Source organism: Chelonus insularis, unplaced genomic scaffold (genome assembly GCF_013357705.1).
Source record: "Chelonus insularis isolate UGA/USDA-ARS -01 unplaced genomic scaffold, ASM1335770v1 contig_398_pilon, whole genome shotgun sequence".
NCBI lineage: Eukaryota > Metazoa > Arthropoda > Insecta > Hymenoptera > Braconidae > Chelonus > Chelonus insularis.
The window spans coordinates 357,714-380,388 of NW_023276553.1; the positions used below are offsets into that span (position 1 = coordinate 357,714).

Sequence of the window (22,675 nt, forward strand, 5' to 3'; positions counted from 1 at the left end):
ATGAGAAGAAAGTGATTTTCACTTTAAAAATTTCTATAAAATCTCGAGAAATAATTATTCATTTCGACATTGGGGATAGAAAAAAAAGTTCAAACAACGAGGGTATAAAAAATTTTTTTAAAGTAAAATTTAAAATGAGAAAACAAAGACAATTGAATCACTTAAAAAATAATCTTTGTAAGAGTAACAGCATCCTCGCAATTGGGAGATTTCTAAAGTCGTACAAGATCGCCTGAGACGACGATTGGCCATTGGAAAAGAAGAGGATCGCGACTGGTTCTGTTACCACGCCTTCTCAAGCATCTTTCTACTGTTATTGGCTATTTCTTCAAGTCTTTTATACTCATTCATTTTTTTATTCATCTTCTTTGTTTCTTCTCCACATCAAAACCTCAATGATGTACTTTACCTTGCAACCACCCTTATTTAACATTTCTGTTGTGAATCATTCCACGTCAGCTTCTACCATTACAACTTGAGTGGAAATAAGTATAAATACTTCCCATAATAATTGCCAGCCAATTTTGTTCTATGTAATTTTGATACATCAAGTATATAACATAACTACGCGATAATTATTCTGTTGGTGTGCAAGTATTCACTTTAACAGATTAACCTTAATTAAAATTTTTTTTCTATAAATAATGAACAAAAATTATCGAATAATCGTACATTAAATGATTAAGTTTGTATTGAAGCTGAAAAATAGAATTATATAGTAGATAATTAGAGAGACCGATATTTAAGTAGTATAAGTCAATGATCCAACGTTCAACAAATGACTATTCAATGATGAAATTTCTCTGAACTCTAAAAAAGTTATAAATAATAATATTTAATCAATTTTTTCGTTAAAAGACATTAAGATTATCTGAGTTAAATGATGTTCATTCATTCTTTGGCTGTACTACTCTTTCTTATATTATATTTCTCCTTTCATATACATCTTGAAAGTTTGCTCTTGGCTGTCGATTTTTATGTCGTGCAAACGCAGCTTCAGGCACCACACAAGTCGTGCTCATAAATTCACAAAAAGAAAATTTATTCTTGCTGAGAACCATGCACGCGCCCCCAGGAGTTATTGCATACGAAACATTGTTTTTTTTTCTTCATTTAATTTTTATTTTTCTCCCACTCTTTAATACCCGTTCAGACTTCCGAATATATTTATTATCTGTGCTTCTTCATTTCATTTTAATATTTTTCTTGCTCCCTGCAGTACTTTGGCCCCATCTTTTTCGATTTTTTTATTTTTAATCTCCACTTGCGTATGAAGCCTTCAAAGAAATATGACTTTCGCTCTTATTAAACACTGCCAGAATTTAATCATTAAAATTTCGAAATTATTTGTACTAAAAGTCTGATATTAGTATTTGAGTTTTACTGGTTATTTAAATCATACATTCAACGATTCAAAATATATCCAGTAAATAAAAGATAGTAAGAGATATGGAAAATAGTGATCCACTATCAAGTACCATCTACTAATCAATTTCAAAATTCAAATATTACACCCAATGAAGAATTTTTCTCGTGTCATCCTTATCTAACGATCCATTTCTTATTAAATATCACGTCATGCTTAGTAATTTATCTCGAAGGCTATTACAACATATATTAAAGTCATTAGTACTACTCAGCTTTATTAAAAAAAAAATTGACAAAAAATTTAGTATCTCATCTTCATATTTTCCTATCGAACATGTTTTAAAAAATAAAATATTGTTTACAATACGTGACTATCTTATCCAACATTTCTCCTCATTTAATTAACCCTGATGCATAAATCAATTTAATTTATATCTGAGATAAAATAAGTCATTAAAATGATTCACATACACAACTATTTGAAAATAAAACTTTCATTAATATTCAAAAAAAAAAAATTATTTTATTTTAAAATAAACAAATCTGTCATTTGTTTTTTTGGTGTTCATAAATGTTTTTAAAAGGTCTGAACTCTACAATAATAAAGTTTAATTACATCGAGTTTTATAATTTTATTTATTACTTTATCAAGTGGTAGTTATCGTTAAAAAAATATGATACAATTTTGAAGATTTTTGTAAAATTACATTGACGACATATGCCGTCATAAATTCTCTTGAATGAAATTGAAATGAGATTATTTGCATTTATTTTTAGTTATTATGAATGATGTCTGAAAAACATGACAGAGAAAAAGATTTATAATAATACACCTGTGTGATAATTCTTTGAAATGACTGACTGCAAATAATAATTCATCAGCTTTCTGGTGGATTCGAGTCAACAGTTGTGATAATATATTTATATTTGAAAGTTTAAGTAAGAATAATTACTCGAAACATTTACAGTAGCTTTATATTTAATTTTTCTTTCTGATCTTCGAAAAATAAATAATATGAATATTTATTTTTATCTTTGATAGTTTCAATAGTTTATTTATTAATTCATTTGTGCTTCTTCAACTAGTTGAATGATATGTCATGAGTTGATAGAACTTCACCTCCACCTAATCATTAAAGCAAAGTATGAATAAAAAATATAGATCTTTTTTCCTTTAGAGAATTTTGATTCTGATTAATATAAGAATTATATTTTTAAACTATCAAAAAAAATTAAATCATAGAAGCAATTCAACTCCATCATCACTTTGTAATTCATCATAGCAACAAGTATGAACAGACAATGAAATGAGTGTTGAAAACAATTCAAAGCTCATAAAGTAATTTCTTTCAGTTATCTATTAAACAGACAGGTGATTGAAGTTTTTTTAACGGTATAGAAATGATTTTACTAGAAGAGTTTTATGTAATGCTATTACTTAAAAAAAATAAACTATACAGAAAACATAAAAAGAAAGTTAAGAGACATCCTCAAGTACTGAATATACAGTCATTGAAAGCTACTATAACTGCCTAAGATACACCCGCGATAATCTCAAGTGAGTAATGGCTGCTTCTCCACGCCCGATAATGTTTATTCCAGGTGGAGAATGCTTGTTGTTGCTCGTCGTCTGTGACGATAAATTTAATAGCCTTACAAGTAGCATCGTACACTCCGAACAGTCTCTGCCATATCCAAGTCACTATCTCCGGATGTTCTGACTTTGAATATGTGGCTATAATATCCTTTTACTTCTTTAAATGTAACCTTTTAAGTCCATCACTTATTATTCATGTGGAGGCCGTCAATAAAAATTTTCTCGCGTGTTACTGCAGGCGTCAATACATCATTCAGTAATAATTAAAGTGATAAAATAAAGAATTATTTATCATATAAATAAATGTCTTTATATATTTAATTATTGGATGAACCAACTAAATATTTCTACTGAATAAATGGCCTTCGATTAAATAAATAAAATATACATTTATCTTTAACGAAGTTTATGACATATTCTTCAATAGTGTGACTGTGATAAAAACACATTAGTTATTTATACTAACCTACATGACGGAGGGCAAGCAAGGTAGAGAAAGAAGGGCAGGAAGAAAAATCAATAAGTACACTATTTTGGAAAATGACCTCCTATTTTTCATGCTCTACTTTTCCCTACTTTTCATTTGATTCTATGTAAGTTGAGTTTTTTTTTATTTTTATCTGGTATTCACCCTCTATTCTGATATCCTAGTACACAGGAATCAGAGGAAAGCTCAATTCTTAGAAGAGTGACAACTATCAAAGCTTTTTCTTCACTCTGTACAGCAAACTTTCATGAGTGAGCTTACACTCGAGCTTAATAGAAAGTTCCATTTTTGATGAAATTAACAGCTAAAGAATAAACTTCAGTTAATAAATATTTTTTATTATAGACATCATTACTTCATTTTCAAATTACATCATCACATAATTAAAGTTATAAATAATTTAATTATTGTAAAAAAGCTATCTAGTGCTTTAAAAGCTCCACTGCCTTCATTTCAAAATAGTCATACACATGTAGAAAATATAGGCATCTTGTTACATACACTCATGCACTCACACCAACTCATCATAGCTGCGTGAGTTTCCCCAGCTCTAGAGGCATGCTATTTTCATCCCCCAATCATATCAATGCCTTCTAAAAAATCTATATTTGTACGCGAACAAGCGCAGGCGTCGCGACGTCTACTACTCCGATTCCGTTATGTTCTCCTGCTATGAAACTCCGTTATAACGACGCTTGACGTCGGCTCCGTCAAGACGTCGACGTCGACGTTGCCGTCCGACCAAGTGACGACCCTTGTTATTGTTCTCCTATACCAAAGGACGCTTCGAAATGCTGCCCATGATGTTGATTTTTCTCTTACATTTCTACAACACATAACAATTTTAAATACACAGTTAACCGTTTCATGTAAAATGATAATCGATATTCAGCGTCGCGACGCCAATTTACCTCTTTTGCGATCTGCATTCCTGACTCTATGGTACGTCAGACGGCGTCTTCCGATTGACGGGTAGCTTTGTCAGACGTCAAGCTAACCTCGCTGGTATTTGCTCCAATTAAAGCCTGCCTTACACATTTTCCCCGCGTTTCTATGAATTTTCCCCATCTTGTTTGTTGTTGCTTGCAACCACAGATGTTTGCATACTATCCGGGTAAAATGTCGCACTGCTAGGGCGCCTCAGCGCTACTTCAGGGGCGCCTCCTCACTTTATAGATACTCCAAAGTTCCTTCTCTTCATTATCAATTCAATGGATAACCATAGAATAGTAATTTTATCAACCTCAACGATGCCTTTTCATTTAAGATTTTTTTTAATGCTTCATAGATAATATCCATTAAATGAGTATATTGTTCGTATCAACAACCAATGTTTTTAAATAATAATTTTTATTTTATATTATTGATAACAAACATTTTTTCAAATATGAATAAAAAATTCGAGTATTTTTAAATACAAATATTTCAGAAATAATTGAAATGAAGGAATAAAAAAAATTTAGTTAAGCAAATAAATTAATTCTTGATGAGTTAAAGTATTTTCATTAATTAAAAAGTAATATTATTAAGTTCTTCTAAATTTTTAAACAAAATGAAATTAAAATATTCTATAATTTTTTTTTTAAGAATTATCAGTTTTTTGTATTTACTTATTGATAAATTTAATGTTTATAAATTTAAGACATTTTTATGTGAAAAAATTTTCCCATTTCAGTGAATTAAAAATAAAAGTGATAAAGGTCTGTGCATAGCCCGGCCATTTTCACTTACAGTGAGAGCTTTCTCGACGTCTGTGCTTTCCTGTTTCTCCCAAGCGAATTGAGAGGACTGGCGCCACTAAAGCAAAAGCATTGATGTATCCGTGGAATACCTTCTAATAAAAATTAAGCATAGCAAGCTTACTTGAATGTTTACTTCTACACAGAATCTGCTAGCCGGTTATAAAAGTCCGCTAAGACTGAACCGCGACAAGCGGATGAGCGACAGATGGCTAGCTTCCCTAAGACTATTGAAAGCTCAAAGAGATTCTGATGTTCATTGGTTGTCTGAGTCAAGCTTTGGACAGAAAGAAATTTGGAAATGGAGTTAAAGGCATTGAAACACCATTTAACCTTGATCTAAAAGTTTCAAGGGTGGTTAGGGAGGTCTACACCTGTGCAAACTCGAAAGGCAGGTCGAGAGACAGCTTGGCGCCACACCAGGCGCTTATCAAGCGACGGCAACCGTCTCGACGATCGAGCTTGCACTGACGTAACAACAGTTACCTCTTTCATCCTTGTTTTTACATATTATTTAAAACTACTTTCTGTAGTTTTTTGAAAAAATATTCCTTTTATTTTATTTTATTAATGATGAAGTAACTTGAAATCATTCAAAAAAGATAAAAATGATAGTAAATGTATTCAATGAGCTTTTATGGGAGTAGTTTCGTTGACATTCAGCCCTGAGACACGATATATTCTCTAGTACGTTCTTGGTGGTTTAAACAATGCGGTCGTTCCTTTGCAAAAACCCTTATCAAGACATCATGAACAGTCCGAAGGTTGAAACACTTGTAGCTTTTGACGAAAACTTCCACGGATGTCCTTAGCCTTCGAGGGAGCTTCTGCGCCTGACGGAAGTGACAGTAGTCCGTCAAAGTCGGCGCCGTGCACTGGGATAACATACATAGCTAGGAGCGACTTCGACGCATACGCTCTTCCGACCGATCACTTGTTCAAATTTTATTGTATTAGAACACTTTCAAAAACCTTCCTTATAATCGACTCTTAAATTCATTTATTTCTTCCTTAACAATTGCTTTTTTTTTCTTTTTGCACGAATAAATTAACGTCACATTAATAGATTGTAAAAGAATAGACCGGAAGAAATGTATATTTAGTGTACGTTCCGACACCGGAAGTCATTGCTTTCTCTCTGATCGTCTTCTTTGTATCCTTCAATTCAAAACAACCACACTCATTAATTACCAACATCTCCGACAGGTTGAATTGATCATGACTTGATACGAGAAATCGCTGGACCATACAATTAACTTTAGAACAGAGAAAGAGATAGAGGGAAAAAAACGTTAGTGGATTAAGACAAAGACATACACATGTTGAAATAAAACCAAAGAGAAAGGCAAATAAAAGGTATACTCCAACACTATATTATGTAGAGGTCTTGAGGTTGTTACTTTGCTGTCGCAAGCTCTACTAGGAGAACAGGCATTGTCCACAAAAGTTAAGCAAAAAACGAAAGCTTTCGAAGCTTGAAATAGGAATACAGAAGTTATCATCATAAAATTTCAATGACCAACTGGCTATTTATTTACAACTATTGTAGATATTTATATTAAACTCTTTTCTCCACTTTATGTTTGCTTATTCATTTGTTATCAACACTATAACCTGTAGGAAAGGATTCGTTCATATGTAGAGCTTTCATGACAAAAGCTTTTCATGCCAATGTTGCATATAAAAATTTCGTATTAGGAAATTATCGGTCAAAGTATGTAGTATCGTTATCTATATAAATAAATGTGTGCTTGTATATATCAAGCTGTATCAATAAGTGTAAACTAGTAGTATAAAAGTATTATATGTTCAGCTAAAACAATTTAAATAATCTCAAATAATTTGCTGCAAATAAAAAAAATGAATTTAAATCACTTTCGTAACGGTCTTGTCCATTCACAATAAAAATTTGGGGCGTCGGCCGGTAGACGTTTCGACATCGTACCAGGACAGCAGATTGTCAAATATGAAAATAATCATTTGATATCGAGAAAAAATGCGAGGGAATAAAATACAACAGCTCTTAGAGTATCACCAGGCGTATAAAGATAGAGAGGAAAAATAAAGCGAGAAAATGGATCCATCAGGAGGGGATGAAATATCGTGGTTGTGATTCGTCGAGAAAAAGCTTTAAAATATATATTTTTTAGAATATTTTTTCTGGACTCCTGGTTCTGGCGCATCTTTAAAAGCTGTCAATTCGTTCATAAAATGAATAAAATAATGAAAGAAAAGAAATCTTAGAAAAGAAGAAACTTCTGAGATGACAAACGAGGGAGCTTTCGATAAGACAAAGCACCCAGCGGTTGCTTGCGAGCAGCCCCCATCATCCGGCAAACATAATCCCATTGTGGGCTTTTATCGTCGACGCTCGAAGGCTGACGGAATCTATTTCCGGAGAAGCGTCGACGAAAAAGCGCGGGCGTCGCAACCCTTGATCGGGAGAGTAGAAATTAGAAGTCGGTCTAGAATTAGTGGTTCTCCCTCTGGTTATATGTGAAAGCTCTCATTCAAAAGCTTCTTTTAATAATAAAATTATTCAATTAATTAATTTTTAAATGCTAATCAAAATATCATAGAATATTAAATATTAAAACTACACTTTTTGAATATTTATTTTGAAAGATAGAATAAAAATGGCCACACAAAAATACATACAGTATATGAGCATGGCACATCACGTTCTTACCCTAAATATTCATGTCAAGTTTCACTTCTTATTAAATTACAAATCGCAATTTTATGCCTTTCAATTAGTACAGCTTAAATATAATTAAATAATCGATAATCAATTTGATAATAGACGTCAGTATGATTTATGTGATCTTCATTAATTGACCAGTACCTGAAAGTATATTTTTATTTTTGTCTGACATCAATTAAATTATATGACTGTTGATTTATTAATATTCAAGATGGCTACAAGATCAAATTTATTTTAATAACAATATTTCACTTTAGTCAATTTGATTTATATTTTTCATTTATTATTAAAGAGTTCTAAAAATTAATGTTTATTTTTGTCTCAATTTCTCTATCTCAAGCTGTGTCTAATTGAAAATCATATTATACTTAGCTCATGTCAATTGTTACGCTTTGAGATTCAAAAAATGATTGTACAGCAATTTATATTGATTTCATTTTTGTGTTTATGTTATTATATTGATTGGTCGTTACTTGTTAAAAAAGTATTGTTAATTATTGATGTCTGAGTGCAGATGTTGCGGAAATGTGATTTAAGTAACCCTTGAAACATATATACATTCTTTTGAATCGTTTAAAAAGTATTCATTTGATTTTTGCCGACTAAAGAGGAAATATCATTACTTGATGGAGAATACAGATACCATTTACTTTAATTGGTAGCTATACTTCTCTTATACGACTTACACTTTTCCAATCAACGTCACGAAACAACTTTTGCACGAGTGATTGTCCATTCTACGAGTCTATAATCATTAATTCCATGAAAATTGTCTTTCAAGATAAATATTTCTCGCGTTTAGTCAAGCTTTATATTGAAAAAAGATTGAGAGAACGACACCTAACTAGAAGTAGTAAAGATTAATGGCAAAGTTGTTTTACTGTATCAGTTAACTTGGTTTAATGTTTCAAATTTTTAAAGGCCTCCTATACCTTTTACTCTTTAACATTTATTTGTCATTTGTCTTCATATAACTTTTAATGAGTATCCGGTATGTCTTTCTTAGTATTTTATGGTTATTTGAATTTTTTAAACATTTAAATTACTAAAAACATTCATTCAAGAACAATCATTCGAGTTTTATAGTTTAATAAAATTAAGATACAATAAACTATTGAAATGATTCTATTGGAACTGGATGTATGTGATAAGCTTTGAAATTTAATTAGTTATGACATCATCTGCTAATGGGAAAAAAAGTCAATTACTTTAATGGCTCAAGTCAAAGATTGAATCCGATTTTCATTGTATTTAATTAGTGTTTATGAAATTCTTTAGCACTCATGATGGTTGCTATTCTTCTCCGAGAAATTAAAGAAAAACTTTTTTGTTATGAATAAACAATTTATATAAAATTATTCGTCATCACATGAAAAAAGTGTACAGGTTTACTTCGAATGGAAAAATAGTCTGATGAATGATTTTGAGTAATTTTCTGAACTCTACCACAGAAATAAATTTTGTATTAACACAACAAAAGTGAAAAAATTGGCTTTGAGATAACAAGTGTGTGATTACGGGGTGGTCTTTCAATAGCTAATGACAAGATGTGTTGTTCATTTTAGGCCTTTTACTCTCACATCACTGTCGTGAATTTCAGCATGCATGGATGTACAGGCGCACATGCGCATCCGTCGAAACGCTCGTTTATCCACTGATTGCTGCGGATATTTGCGCATGTGCACTCATATCCGGTGGGCATTCATTGCATGCAGCTGTCAGAATCAAATTTACAAGCATTCCCTCAGCAATTCGGGAGATCTCAGAATGGCAACAATTACGAGTTTTGATATAATACTTGAGAAAATTACTCCAAACCGTTTGTCATTGTGAATAACAGTTTCAATAGCAGTGCACGCAACTTATTGTGCTTTATTGAATTTCGAAAATACTTTGAATAGCTTATGCTTGCATTGGTCAATTTTTATTTTTTTTTAGTCCTACTGACACCTATTTTTATTCATCATCACCTGATCATTGTACTGTGTTCCAAATTTATCTCGTTTGCGGTGATAATTTTTCTCATGTTAATAAATGGGAAAAAATTATGAAAAATATCTCGAAAAAATATTTACAGCCTTATTAATAAGCAAAAAAAAACAGAAAGTCGTTAAATACTTTTTCTGTTCCAAAAAAAAAACATTTCATCATATTTATGTCAAAAGTGTAATGTGACCATTCACTGATCATTAACTTATCTCATAATGAATTTTCTGGGTAGTGAATAAATAAAAGCACCATGTTTGGAATTAACATCAGCAGATCTTGTAAAAAAAAAAAAATAAATGAGAAATCAATATTACTCGATTTAAACTACAAATTTTTTTCAATTGAATATTAACATATCTTTGGACAGTGTTATGTAATTTATTTGATCTCTAGATAATTCCTAAAAAGTAATTAAAAGTTTGATCAGAATTATCACGCAAATAATTGCAGAACTTATCACTTGACATGTACATAGTCACAGCGGGAAATGAATAAGTAGCACACCTGGTGCGACTACTTATGAATGTATTGACACACCCTTTCCGTATGGAAGTAATGTAAAACCCTCATATCAAATGATGTTACGATGTGTCACGCAACTGTGCATAATAATGTAACGTAACATTTGAATCATTTACTTGTGTATCATATCTTGTATTCTACCAATTATCATATCCACCAAAAGTATACTTATTTGTACAATGAATACATTATTGAATATATTCAACAACAATATATCGAAATGTTATCCAACAATACGTCAATTTATCCATTTTCGTTTAATATCTTTATTGGCCGTCCATTATGTGAATAATAAATTCAGGAAGATAAAAATGTTTTTTTACTGACATTTCTTAATTGCATAACCTTGCATGATCACGCGACGTATGCTTCAAAAAGTATGTTAAGTTTGGTGTTGTACTGATTAAATATTATTATTATTATTAATAATATTATTTATGCCAGAGTCTATATTGAGACGTTATGAAAATATCATCACATTGATCAAGTTTTTACATAAATTAATTAATTAATTAAACCGAAGCATTATTAGCTGAAATTAATTTTTTGTTGTCATAATATACCAAGAAAAAGCTCTTGAAGATTTACATCTTAAAATGAGTTATTTTCAGTTTAGATATGAATTATCTCTAAATATTGCTATTTTCTAAATACAATTTAGGATAATTTTTAAACCAAGTCTTTTCCTCTTTAGCATACACGATTAATTCAAATAAATTATTCGAATCATGAAATCCCAAACCAGTTGGAGTATCCGTATGCTTTTTGTACTATCATTCTCGCCCTTCTCTCACGTTTCCTTTCTCGTAAATAAAACAACAAAATTTGCAGTAAGTGATCCGTGTGTCGACGCTGCTCATCATTTCGAGAAGTGGTCATAATCAGTCGAGAAAAAATATCAGAACATATATACACGTATACTTATAATACGAAGATATATAAAACACCTCTACCGCATTGACTCGAGAAGATAAAAAAAAATTCTACAAGAAATATATAAAACCAAGAGTATGAAGAACAACCCCAACCGCACAATCTAACCACGCAAAATAAATCCCGTGAGATATTACATCAAGCACGTCGATTTTCAGACCTACAAAAATGGCAAAAAAAAGTCACGTTAAAATGAAAAAAATCTATCGAGTGTACATTAAAGATGAAATATAAAAAATATTGCCGACGATGATCTCGGCACGCCTAATACACACGCCTTACGCGTGCGTGTGGCGTGCGCGGAGAGCGTGCACCGCGCGGGTTCTACTTTTTGTCCCCACTCTGAGTCTGACCAAGTATCAGATCCTTAGGGTCCCCTTGCCTCTCTCGGATGTGCTCTCAGCCACCGCGTGAGTCCCCCGTCGCGCTTCCCGCACTCGTCCGATCTCTGACTGACTCGCGAACGCACCTGCCGCCGGTTCCCACACTCGATGCCCTCACGCCGGACGTGACGTCATGAGCCCTCCACCACTTTATGTACGCGCGAGCGCGCACACACATTACGTTAAGGTACTCTTGTCTCATCACTCTCCTCTTGTCTTTCCCTCCCAACATGGACCCACTAGATGGACGAATCAGAGAAGTCGACCACGCGATAACTCGCGCCACGTTAACGCATACCACAATCAACTTAGATGACTACACTCAGCCTACCTTTGCGACTCTCTCACAGAAGGGTCGAAGAATGGCCAAGGGATATCGGTGTGCGCGCGTGACTTGCATACACACGCACACTTTTACCATCATCATGTGTTGATATACGTGAGGTATAATATTAAATGTAACGTGCGGGTAATCATCAGCAGTGGCAATGCTTAAACTCAATCTTTGCGGGGATTGGAAGGACCACGTCCGTTTGAACTCGTTTAGAAAATTAGACCTCATCAGAATACGATTATTTTTTATCGTCAATCGATCTGATTAATTTTTACTAGAATTATCTCTTCTTGAATATATGGCGGATGCTGAAGCTTATCATTACAATATTATTGTCAACAAAAAGGAATTTAATTATTTAAAATATATACGCCTGACGTAATAATGACTGTAACTACTTTTGACAAGATTCCATAATAGCTTTTGTTTTTGCATTTGTTGCTTCAGTCTATCCGTCATCTTTTTTTCTCCTTTCTCAACTCATCCGCAGGAAGTGGTTCATGCTATGGACCGTAACATTTCTGTTTTTCTGTTCTTCTAGCAAGAAAACGCTTGGCTCGCGCGACAACTTGTACTGTAATAATATTTTTTTTTAAATTGTGCCAATCAGTATGTGAGAGTATGTCAGTATAGCGACTCAAAAGTAATAGATGTCATCAAAATATTCATTTATATTTTATAGTAAATCTTTCAAAGATGATTAATAATTTATTATTAAAAAAATTGATTAATTAATTTGAATACAAGCAAAGCTAAACGAATGACTGGAAAGAACGTGCGCAAACTTAAGCGCTCGTTGCGCAGATGCCACGAAAAGAAACTTACTGAACTGGTCGCATCGTGCACTGCAACTTGATGATCATTACGTTGTAATAGAGTATGTGTGCATACTAAGATTGAGATTCAAAGTGCATGCTTGCAAGTAAATACTTTTCCTGAACATACTCTCCAACTTACAAAGTTGCCGTTTAAGAGCATTCAATAAATGAGACAACTTGACGGAATAAATGGGAAAATATTTGAATTAATTAATCGCAAAGAAAGTAAAATCAAGGTCTCTTTAGATTAAAGAATATATATATAAGAGTATGATAATGACGATAATGACATAAATTCACAAAGATTAAACAAGTGAAATGACATATAAAATAATGTGCAATCCACAGGTGCAAGTGTCGATATCAATCATTCGTCTGAATAATCTCCAAGTGGAAAAAGACTGCGCGTGACCTGTTTACAAAAGACAACAAGAACGGATGCCACGCATGCATAAAAAAGAAAAAATTCTTGCTTGCAGAATTTCGATAACCATCACGTTTCATTTTTTGTTCATTTCTTCCACTTTAAAACCTCTCTCGTTTGAGTTCAATAATAATACAGTTTCTGTTTGTTTTGTCATTATCTGCCTTGTATATGTTTTTGTCATTACTTTCAATCCAACTAATTGATGTACTCTGGAAAAACGTGAATTCACGTGCCAGAAAATTACTCGTGTCTTTCAGTTCCACTTCTCCTTTAATCCCCATCAAATCTATTAAATTCCCCTCGATCATATTTTTAAACATTATCTTCTGAATACTTTTCTTTTGATTCAATCATTTTTACCTCTATTATAGAAATTCCAAATTTTTCGAATTTATAAGCACACATTTTCTCGATCAACTCTTTTAAACTCGAATGATTCTGATTCATACAACTTGACAAGCAAAAATCTTTTATTACAACCAACACAGCTTGCCAGAATAATTCAAGTATCAATTTATTCTCTGATAATTATTTCAAGTATCACTCAGTAGGCTCACCTTGATATTGAATATTTTTTTCACATACTTTCATTTTTACTAATAGTTAATAAACATTTTTTAAATCAAATTTATTTTTTGGGGTAAACGAATAAATATTCATAAAGTAAATTTTTTACTGGAATTAATAAAAAAATAAGACAGATAAAATGATTTCAAAATGACTAAACGACCTCGAACGACCTTCTGAACTACTTTTCCCCTCAGTTACACGCACAATCACGAATTCGCTTGATCGATATATTTATTGAACTTGTTTGCATGTCAGTAGCATCGTTGCTTGACGTTAGCTGTTTGCGGGATTTTGTTTGCGTGATCTGTTTAGCAATTGGAACCTCTCTATTTAATTCTATTCCAATGCTTTAAAATATATTATCATCATCCATTTCATTTTTGTACTCACAAAGCTTTTCAGATTAGCTCAAGCAAATAAATAACGAATTTTATGTAAAGTATTTCATCTTTATTCGTTTTTGATGGATTTAAAACCCGTGGAGAATTTACACTCATGAGAATTCAGAATTTCTGGTTTATTTTCTCACGAAATTTCGCAAACGTGCCGACCCAAGAATGCCAATTAGCTGCATGAAGAAGTTCCCCTACTATGATTTTTTTCTCTTATTTATCGACTTATCGATATAACGATTGAGAATTCGAAGAATCATTCATCAAGGTAAGCAGCGAGTTATCCATTAACGCGTCTTTTAAGGCGGAACAGAGTCGACACTCTTTGACTTTGTGCAGCTTCCGTACCTTTTGCGTAATTACTTGAGTTTATGCCAAGGCCCCTTGTTTTTAATCACACCAATCCGACTTTCAAGTTTATAACCCTGAATAACCACCTTTAATTTTGTACACCACATTTTTTCACCTTACTTGTTGGATCTAATTTATATCATATTCTTTTCTTTATAATTCCGTAATAAGACGATAAAAAATATCTCCAAGTTTTTTTCTTCCAAAATAATCAGAATTTTTACTGCTCATTCATAATAAATAGCGTATCAATTATTTCCTTTTAGTAAGTAATGGATAAAAGCGAAACATTATCAAAGCACACAATAACAATGTCTATGACGAACTGACGATGAAGAAGAGTATAAAAGTTGTGTAAAAAAAAATACTGTGAGTCGCACATTGTGGGAACCTTTGCTTACCGAACCTAACCGCGTTTTCCACGTTCATGGGTGGATAATTTGAAAAAAGTTAAGGCGTTGTTGATTCAAGTACAAAAACAATGTTAGTTTTAATACTCTGACAAAAGAGGAATGTCGATCGTGCGTTGCCAAGGAGAAAGAGTTCACTGCCACTAGATTTTTTACTTCTCATTGTGATTCTTTGACTCTTGAATCGTTATTTAAACTTTAAATTTTATTTATCTCATCATCAAATATACCTTTTTTGTTTATCTTCAACATTTATCGTCAAAATGGTATGTTCATTACATCAAATGAATACTGGAAACAATTGCAAAAGCATTAAAGTTACAATATAAAAAAAAAAGAAATCATTATGTCGAGTGTTAATTAATATTTATGATTCTAGATAATAACAGTACAAGATTTAATTTTTGAATCATTTAAATGATGAGAAGAGAAAAAAAAACAAAAATAGTTAAATTTATAGAAAAAAATGCGAAAGAGGAAATATCGTGTAATAAATTTCAAATCCTTAAGACAATATTTCTTTCAAGCATGTCCGAAGCAGAATGACATCGAATGAATCTTGAAAGTGATTGAATAAAAAATTTTTATCCTTGAAAAAATGTTTAAAATCCAAAAATTCTTAATTCTAATTTTTACGACGTTTGTATTGTAGAACGTGTGTGGTATATTGAATGGATTTAATACATTTGATGAACGGGAATATTCTCAAACAAAAAATCTCATGGTTCTTTTATTCCTGGAGAGTAAGTAACCCGATGAGAACGTATATCTTTTCACTAGAAGGAAAGAATTACGGATTCAAGTATCGTCTAAGACTTCTGCACGGCCATCAGCCCTTCCAAGGTATTTTTCCTGGACAATATAAACGACTAATTGTCATTAAAGACTTTCTTATATGTAACCGTTGAAGGAATAAATAGTCAAGTCGCGTGAACGATATCGTTTATAGATGAAAAAAATTTAATGAAGATGGTTAAAGTATTCGATGAAGAATGAATTTTTTGTTGCTAAATGGTTAGAAGCAATAGAGAAGGGATAATAAGAAGGAAAAACCCAAGGGAAGGCACGAGCTCGCGCATTACATATACTACGGGCAATGGCATCGCGATCGATGGGAACTTGCGGTGTGAAGGCATGTGTTATTCTCTCGAGGCCGTTGGAGGACGTGTCACGCCGTGCATTACCGATTGCAAGCGGTTTATCGAATCGTTCGACGTAGACACAAGGGAACAATCTCACGTGGGGTATACGTGACTCGACCCTCGTGTCTATCACCTTACCGATCCATTCGATCACTTATCGAGAACTACTGTCAGGTTAGTCCTGAAGTTACCAATAAATTTACATTCATTGTAGAAGAAAAAAAAATTCATTTATTCGAATGACTTTAAAATATACAACTTTTTCTTGTTAAACTTTTTGCTATCAAGTCGTTAAGTATAAAGCCTTCACTTTTGAAATAAATAATTTGTATAGAAAAAAAAAATTAGTAGAAATGTCAGACGAATATCAATGAGTATTCTTCATCTTTTTAAATTATTGTTATTTATTTTTTTACTTAAAGTTAATGATAGAGGGGAAAAGAATTTTGCTTGCTTTTTATGACTAGATCATTTCTTTATTTATATAATTTATTGTCAGTTATTTCCGAAAACAATCAAATTTAAATGAAATCTTAGATGATTGTGGTGTCATAAGTTCTTGGTGGTTAGAAAATGGATTTTATAAACTATAAAAATTAATTCGAGAAATGTATTACTCTTATTATGAAGAAGGAACATTAAAAAATAAGAAAAATAGATAAAGTTGTAATTAAATTCCACAACTGATGTAAATTTAATTTTAATGCTTACTCACTGTTTGTCCAAAGGGAATAAAACATCGCAGGTGCGAATTAAACTCATGGTTATAAAGTTGCGAGGTTGGCAAATAATACTTTTAAGTCGGTAACCTTGCGGAAGAGCTATTAACACTGAGAATCAATATTGCATTCCAACTTTGCTGATAATCTATATCTCCCATTACTCAACAAACACGTTCATTCTCATCAAATATATTTCAATAAAATAAATCGAGTTTGATTATCATTAAAGAAAAAAAAAAAATGTCGGAGCAATCATCCAACATATTGTTGGCATAAAAAAAAACAAATTCAACTCAACTCCATGTGTCTGTTATTTAATGAAAAGCTATCCTGATAACATTGATGCTAAAGTGAGCGAACCGGCTAACGACGTTATCACGCATCCGCTCAACGGGACCATGAACTCACCTTCAAGCATTCTTACACATATAGTCAACACTTGGACGTAATAAATGCCCAACTAATAAACACCTTCGGTCATTAATTTCTCTTCCTTTTTTAAACGTAAATATCCTTATTTGTTTAATCCCGATACCATCTAAATTGTTCTAATTAATCTTATTAAAATTGACAGAATCATCAATATAAAATCCAAAAATCATTTGCATTAAATATAAACGACCCCAAAGTTAATAAACCATAACCATGTAATTAATTTTTCAATTTAAAAATGATACCTACTCATTTTATCAGCATGGTATCCAACATTCTACCTGGAAATAAACTTGAAGAAGTCGAAGTAATTAACCCTGTCTAGATACCGAAAGAGGCGAAGCAATTAACTGGTCTACGAGCAAACTAGTTACCCATCACCTAGGAGATTTGTTATTTCTATTCAAGCACATTATAGCCACAGATTCGATGAGGCGTGTCTGAAGTAGCGAGTTTGAAGTCGAATAAAATTGAATAAAATAGGTCTAGTCATAGTGATGGTCTGATCCAGTAAATTCCAGGCAAGTGAAGTGGATGATCGAGAGAAGTAAAAGGGAGCAAAGCAAAAAAAGAAATACATCAGCACACGTTAGAAACGTGCCGGGCAACGAGCTGGTCACGTTTCGTATTCTTTTCCTAGATGCCTTTATACAGAGAAAAAAGGAGAATAGGAAAAAGAGTGGTTAAAAAGAGGAAAAGGGCGAGCTCAATAATAAGAAGACCAAACGAGATGGTGGTGTACATAGTGTATAAGGAATACAGGCGCCTATTTACCGACACTTACTAGAATGGGCCAATCTGGGGTTGCTGTCACACTTACATGGCTTTTTTGAAGGGTCAAAGAAGGCCAAGGGGATCAGGGGATTGCTATAGCGATGTCTATAAGGAAAGGTACACGGGAAGATTCGACGACGAGAGTTCCCACGAGGCGATACCACCTGTGCTATGACGACAGCCAACCCCTAAAAGATATAGGATTCTTTTTTCTTACTCCCTCCTTTTGAGATGATATGTTTGCTTACTAACGAGCGACGAAGAAAGAATACGCCAGAGAATCATACCAGCTTGCCCTTCAGGCACATGCAGGGTGTTAAAAGATCCGAGGGTCGATTTTATTAGAGAGAAAGAGAGAGAGAGAGAGAGATAATATTCTTTCATGTAGAAGAAACAACTGCCAAGAAAGAATAACTGGTTTTCTAGTTTAACGAGCTCTTTTTTTTTTAAATCTTTTTATTGATTGGATATGCCTTCCTCATATTTTCAAGCTAGTAGGTCAGGAGCTTTTTCCATATGATTATCTATTAATATATTTCATCATTATTTTGTCAAAATTTTCCTACTTGTCATAATTGATTTTAAGTTACGTTATAGATACATTCAATTTGCATGAAAAGTGTAAATAGAAATGGGGATTCCAAAAATTCTACCACTTTTATCCATTTTGATGATTTCTTTTGAAAAATATAGGTAGAACTTGATAAATTAGCATTTCAAGTTTTTAATTATTTTCTTTTAAGGGAATAAAAACTGGAAGTGGGATTTTTTTATATATAACTGATTAAACAAGACATTAATTCATTAATTAAGTTACTCTGTCAGTAAAAAAAATAGTCTCGATATAGTTTAAAATTTTTTCCAAAATAATTGGTATTGTCAGACGTGGTATTAGTAGGTCGAAGATGTCAAATTCTAATTTAACAATTTATCAAAATATTTCTAAACTTAAAAAGACTTGAAAAAGATGAGATTTTGACTATCTCATGATATATCTTCTCAACTTAATGTGATTATCCCAAAAAGATTCTTCATATTCCCACGAGACATGTCACTGAAAAATCATAAGAAGAGATTACTAAAATTCACAAACATTAGAATAATCTTTTGGGGTGACGTTTGAAATAACCATCATTGGATACTTTCTTTTTCCTTTTCAAGACTCTTTGGTTAATTCATCTTGTCCTTCTCAACTTCATTCTAATGCAGACTTCACACATGCAGCGATTCATCTTTATCTAAGCTGACGTAAGTTTCTCAAGACACATGACTGGCATTTGAGAGGGATGATCTTGATGGGAAAAAAATGTACGTTGGGGAAAAATATCTATATATATATATATATATCAAAGGTTTTGGCTTAATGATCACATCGATAATAAAACAATACCATGAGGTACGTAAAACAGCAGGTGATCGGTGTCTATGTCTTGAAGAGATGTTGTCACGCCAACAAGAGTCTCTGAGATCGAAGAGACCCAATCTTCAGTCCAGGTTTCACTCGATCCTAATTAGTAGATATCTCTCCTTATTTCTCTGGAGCTCCTGAAAGCAGAAAAGAAGATAAAAAAGAAATAATTTACATGAAAAGATGAAAAAAAGGGCTTCCCACATTCCTGGATGAGGATCGAGTTATCAAGTCTCATCAGCTTCGGTAGTCGGTTCTTCTTTTCTTCTTTTTCTACTTCCTCAGCTTCCAATTTCATTGATCAGATTAGAATGATGGAGCATCAAATCCGCTACCGAATTATCGAGATAAATCCATCTATCCATAAGGTTTTTTTTCGTTGATAGATTCCTCGGGAGATGATGGGTGGTTCTTGAATAAGAGCTAGAGTAGATTATTACAACGCGAATCGCTTGGATGTCGATTAATATTCTTGAAGTAATGATCATCCAAGCGTGTAGATTCTCATCTTCTGACTCGATCATAGTCTCTAACCACAGATTATCATCGATCGTCTCGAGCACGCTTCACGCGACAGTAATGGCGGAAGCTCTCACACACAAACACGTTTGTAATAATATCTAGTAAGGTTGTATACTTTCACCGAGACGAATTAAGCCGTCGCCGCGGGTCGCTTGTGCAATCACGGCCAGAGATGTCGAGTAGTATTCCTTCACGCGGGTTCCCGTCGTGCTACACGAACAAGCGGTTCCATTCGCGCGAGTCTAATTAATCACTGCCGGTTTCAGCATGCACGAGTCGTCCAGTGGCACGCGGCTTCTCCAGGCGCTTTCTTTATACCATTCAAGAAACACTTGATTGAAAATAGATATGGATTTTAAATAATACCAGCTACCTTGATCGAGTTACTATAAAATTCAAATTATTTCATCATGCGAAATCTTCTTTTTTCTATCATTTAATTTACTATGATTTTTTAATGTTTATCATTCAAATAATTAACTGCAATTAATTAAACAGTTCATTTTATATATCATTAAACATTAATAAAACATCATTGTTGCTTTATAATTCATTGAAAAAAATGAATGAGTTCCTAATTCGTTTAATGATTTATCTCTTGAAGAATATCTTTATTTTTTATGACTCTTTTCCATCCTTAAGGCTTAAAAAAAATTAATCATTCCCAAAATAAAATTATTCTGTTTAAATATTAGATACAAATAACTAAACTAATAATAAATAAATAATTAATCAATGAGAAAAATTCATTAAAATATATTATGATTATTTATTAAAATGATTAAAATGAAAAATAGCCTGTATTGATTGATGATTGTAGGATCAATTGAGATTCATATTTCAACTTTTGAAATCATTATATCGACATCAAAGATAATCCTACGAAATTTTACTGTTAATTTACATATTTACTTTCAAAAAATGAACAATTGAAGTTCAATAACATCATTTATAATAAAAAATTTACAATAAATTATTATAAATCGTTAAATTTTAATTCAAGAGATATTAATGTATATTTTTGTTATTTTTTTGAATTAAAAAGAGCTAGTGATGAATATTACGTCCTATTACACATGATCAAGTATGAAATGAAAGATGATAGACAGCAAGGTATGCGTAGGCATATAAAACGATTAAAGAAGCATTTAAAAAAGATTTTATAATTCATTAGAATTTCCAGTCAACAACAGAAACATTAAACGCCTAGTAATTATGTGAAACATAAAAACTGTGGAATTACTTTACATCCACATGTTTACGCATTTTGCACACAGACGGAGGAAGGTAATGGACTCTTGTCAAACAGCAATCCCATCAAGCCGAACGGAAGCGTGCGGATAATGGGCGAATCGTAAACAGTGTGGAAGTAATAACGAGAACGAGAGAGTGAAAAGGCATAGAGAAGAAAAAGAAGAAGAAGATGATGAAGGAGAATTAGAGGATAAAGAAGGAAGACGATGATTGTGGTTCATGCAAATGGATCTGATGGGAACCTCAGGAGAAAGGTTACAAGGATCGAGCTAGTAAAAGAAGAAGCCAAGAATATGGCCCGTGCTACACAACAATAGCCTTGCATTATGTGCACAACGTGGCGGCAATGGGTCGCACTAAGGTTACATTATCCCTGGCCCCAGCCTCTTTCCTTTGCACATAAAGAGAGGACTCACGCTCGGCCGCACAATCGGCCCTGTAGACTTTTAACTATGGATGTATGCGTGTCTGATGCCCCTTACAGTCGTCAGGGTGGAACGAAGCCTGAGAATATTCCCACGTTCCGTAGCACGAGCCAACGAGTACACCCATGGAATTTCGGAGGCAAAGAGGAAGCCACTACGATTACATACAAGAGAGAAAAGACGACTGTGTTGAACAGAGAACAAGTCTACTATGGAAGAGAAGGCGCCTGCTGAGGCACGCTTCGAATTAGCATTGGGCCTCGACAAGTTTGCACCGTTAACTTACTCTCGTGGGTAGTCTTGATCTATAACACGAAACTTCCAAGTTGAGCAACCTACTATATGTATAGCATGTAGCGAAATTTAAATCATTATTTAAAGCAGATTATATTTCTCACCTTTGTGGGAACGAAAACAACATGAACACACTTGCATGTGCGAGATTTAACTTTTCTACCTGAGGCTTTTTGATATGACGTGTATGTTATATTATATTCCCTCAATAAAGTATCTTATGCTCTATAACGTCAGTAAGTTTCACTTTGTCTAAATAAGATTTTCAAAATTCTTATCACTTGATTCCTTGGCATTTTACACTCTCATGTACTGAAGTAGTAATTATGTCTTATTTATTCAGCTTGTGGGTTTTTGGTACATATTCATCCAGTTGTATTGTGTCAACATCAATTACTTTGCCTAAATCCAGCTTCGAGACTTTCAATGATAATTTTCTAAAAAAAAAATCACTCGTTATTATAAATGTTTATTTAAATCATTTGTAATATACTAACATGTGCTGTTCGATTGTTTTAAAATATTTTGAACTCAAGAAATGATTCTATCATTAAAAATGATCATTTATGATGTTATCGTACAGTCATGTGGGATAAATTTGTCCAACATTAAACGTGGGGTTTGGCTACACAGGATATACAGTACTATCGTTTTACCCCACGTATTTGTATCCGGCTC

The 22,675-nt window shown here is 32.8% G+C and overlaps 1 protein-coding gene across 1 annotated transcript in view; it reads left to right on the plus strand.

The window, feature by feature from the left end:
• Positions 1-22,675, plus strand: part of LOC118067882 (tubulin polyglutamylase TTLL4-like) — a 105,231-nt gene that overhangs the window by 76,615 nt on the left and 5,941 nt on the right. The gene's annotated exons all lie outside the window — the stretch shown is intronic.